Source organism: Gekko japonicus, unplaced genomic scaffold (assembly GCF_001447785.1).
Source record: "Gekko japonicus isolate JY-2015 unplaced genomic scaffold, Gekko_japonicus_V1.1 scaffold1072, whole genome shotgun sequence".
NCBI classification, from domain to species: domain Eukaryota; kingdom Metazoa; phylum Chordata; class Lepidosauria; order Squamata; family Gekkonidae; genus Gekko; species Gekko japonicus.
Genome location: NW_015173154.1, coordinates 556678 through 560170, shown reverse-complemented (window position 1 = coordinate 560170; position 3493 = coordinate 556678).

Genomic DNA, 3493 nt, shown 5'->3' with positions numbered 1-3493 from the left:
GTCTGTTATGGGGAGGGGAAGGGACAGAAGATTGTAAGCCACTCTGAGAGTCCTTTGGGTAGTGAAGGGCGGGATATAAATCCAATCTCTTCTCTTCTCTCTTCTAAAGGGAAGAGGCCGATGGTATATTTTAGAGGAGAAAGTTATCAAGGCTGGGTGCCACCACAGATAGGGCCCCTACCAGCCCACCAAAGCTAGGACCCCTCCTGCTGACCTATGTAAGCACGCCAGTAGATTGGTAAGGATAGCTTTCCTAGACTTTAGAGATGTTTCTGGGACTCCCCCACACTTGGCAGCTCTATGATGGGCTACATCCAGGGAGACCAATGCTGCCACCTTACTCCCTTCCCCTGGGATGGTCGCTTCCTAGGGTTGCCAGCAATGTTCCCTCTAAGCTGTGGAGTCTTGTGAGCAAAAATTCCGCTTTGTGAGCTACGGGCATTAAAGCTGTGAGTGAGCGATTGGGCTGCTGCATACATTAGTTTGCTCTGGCACCCTTCTTCCTGAGCGAAGTCAAAAATCTGTGAGCCAGAGGCTAAAAAACTGTGAGCTAGCTCACACTAACTCGGCTTAGAGGGAACAGTGGTTGCCAGCTCTGAGTTGGGAAATACCTGGAGATTTGGGAGACAGAGCCTGGAGAGAGTGGGGTTTGGAGAGGGGAGGGACCCCAGCAGGCTACAATGCCACAGAGTCCACCCTCCAAAGCATCCATTTTCTCCAGGGGAAATGATCCCTGTAGTCTGGCGATTGACTGTAATACCAGGTGATCGCTGTTGGAAATATGTGTGTTGTAAGGTCTAAAGTCAGTCATAGGGTTAATGTGCTTACCTTGTGTGCTATTGTTGAGACTGACCTGGAAGGGAACCTGGCAGAAAGTCAATGGAAAGAAAGCCCGGGGAAACTGAAACCTTTTTACTAACAATCATTGGTTAATGCATTCAGGTGATTTCCTTCTAGGGGTCAAGAAGGAAGGAAGAATCTCCATTACTATCTGTGTGCCTGTTGTTGCAAGCATGCAGTCTTAAGTGTTTGTTGCTTTGTAGATTTTCCTGTGTACCCTTCCCCTTTAGAAATAAAGATTTTTTACACAGAAAGGAAATGCCTCCTCTCCAGTGAACAAAGATCCATTGCAAACTCTGAATATTTAACTATTTTTATTTATTTATTAATCAAATTATTTATCAAATTACCAATTTTCCAACAATCTCCAGCCCCCACCTGGAGGTGGCAACTCTGTCGCTTCTCCGATCTTGGCAGAGGGATCAGAGCTGTATGGGGTGTCCTAGTTCTGATGAATGCAACAGATGCTTTCCAGTACAGAGGTCTAATTTTCCTGGCACTGTCTTCCTTGCAGCACACGGATTGAGAAATGCTGGTTTAAAGGCACGCGGGCAAATGCAACCCCTTGCGGTTTAAGGAAGTTTAAGTAAGGTAAGCTCAGCGGTGGGATGTCAGCCTTTCAGAAGGAACACAGCCATTTATCAAGGAAGGAAGGGGATGCCTGGATGCCAGAGAGAGGTTGCATCAATACTTTTCTTGTAGCTGGAGGAAGGTACACAATGAAAAGGCCCCTGTGTTTCCCTCCTACTTAGAAACCAACTCCGGTGTGCGGGTGTGCACGGGAGGGGACTAGAATTGGCTAAAGCAGTGCGCTACCAATCCAAGCCCAGGGAGGCCGGCACAGAGACCCGATTGTACAAGAGGAGACAGAGATAATTTGGAATGCTTCAGGAACATATGGAAAATAAATAAGCAAGACTCAGTTCCTTCCTCCCCACCCCTTTTTTCAATAAACAGGCTACCAAAGCCGCTTAGGAAGAAAATACTCGAGGCCTGCCTGATCCAGCTTCCTAGATATTGAGCCACTGAGAGCTAGAACCCTGGATGGAAAGAAAAGTTAAGCAGGGGCAGGTGTTTTCAGCTCCAGTAGAAACTGGGAGAGAGCCGCACGGTGGCCATTTTACTTACCCAGAAACCTCCTGGGTGGCCCTGGAAGGCCACAAGCAGCCATGAGTGAGTTAGGGATGTCAGCCTCTAAGGAACCCTCTATAGCTTATCTCCAGATTACAGAGAACAGTTCCCCTGGAGAAAATGGCTGTTTTGGAGGGTGGAAACTATAGCATCATACCCCACTGAGGTCCCTGTCCTCCCCGGGCTCCATTTCCAAATTTCCATGAGTTTCCCAGCCTGGATCTGGCAACTCTACCCCCATTGGTGGCCGGGGGGAACTGGAAACCCTGGGGTGAATAGAAGAAGAAGAGATTGGATTTATACCCCACCCTTCACTACCCAAAGGTGTCTCAGTGCGGCTTACAAACTCCTTTCCCTTCCCCTCCCCACAACAGACACCCTGTGAGGCAGGTGGGGCTGAGAGAACTCTGACAGAAACTGCTCTTTTTCAAGAACAGCTCTGACAGAACTATGGCTCGCCCAAGGTCATCCAGCCAGGTGCACGTGGAGGAGTGGGGAATCAAACCCGGTTCTCCCAGATTAGAGTCCGCGCACTTAACCACTACACCAAACATACAGCCAAGACCCAGGAGTTCTGCCAACCCTGCGCTGGGGAGGGGTGTGTTGCTTGACTCAAACCCTTCAGCAGAGACGACAGTCCACATCTGCCCAGCGGCAGCCTCTCCAGCTGCCGCCACCACCACCAGCTGGCAGCAGTGCTGAAGGAAGCAATGGGCCAGCCTCGTCCCCTGGCACTGGTGGCAGTACAGGGGGGCTCCTCTGCAGCATTAAAGTGGCAGGCCTGGGCCTGGTTGGTGGCTGGGGGGGGGGGGAATTTATTTTTTTATTTAATTGCATTTTTGAATCGCCTGATCCCCACCAATGTGGGGCTCTAGGCGATGTACCGAGTTAAAAACCATAAAGCCATCATCGGTAGATATGATTCATTAATTAAAAATCAGATGGTGAAATTTTGTGGTTCCCTCCCATTTCTGGCCTGTGGGTGCTTCATGGGCATGGGGGGGGGGATGGAGGAGGAGTAGACCATGATGTAAGCCGTCGCTGTCCTCAACCAAACGGCTGGTGGAACAGCTCTGCTTTATAGGCCCTGTGGAATTGCGTAAGATCCCGCGGGGCCCTGATGTTGTTTGGCAGAGAGTTCCACCAGGTCGGGGCCAGGGCCAAGCAGGTCCTGGCCAGTGTTCCGTCTAAGCTGAGTTAGTGTGAGCCAGCTCATAGATTTTTAGCTCTGGCTCACACGTTTTTTGTCTTCGCTCAGGAAGGAAGGCTCCAGAGCAAACTAATTTACGCAGCAGCCAAATCGCTCACTCACAACTTTCATGCCAGTTGCTTGCAAAGTAGAATTTTTGCTCACAAGACTCCACAGCTTAGAGGGAGCATTGGTCCTGGCCCTGGCCGAGGACAGCCGGATGTCTCTAGAGCCAGGGATGTCAGCTATGCTACCACGGCGGTTGGGGAGGTCAGTTGTATTCTAATTGCCCTTGCATTTCTTCTGTGCTTCCTTGCTGCTGTAACGCTTATC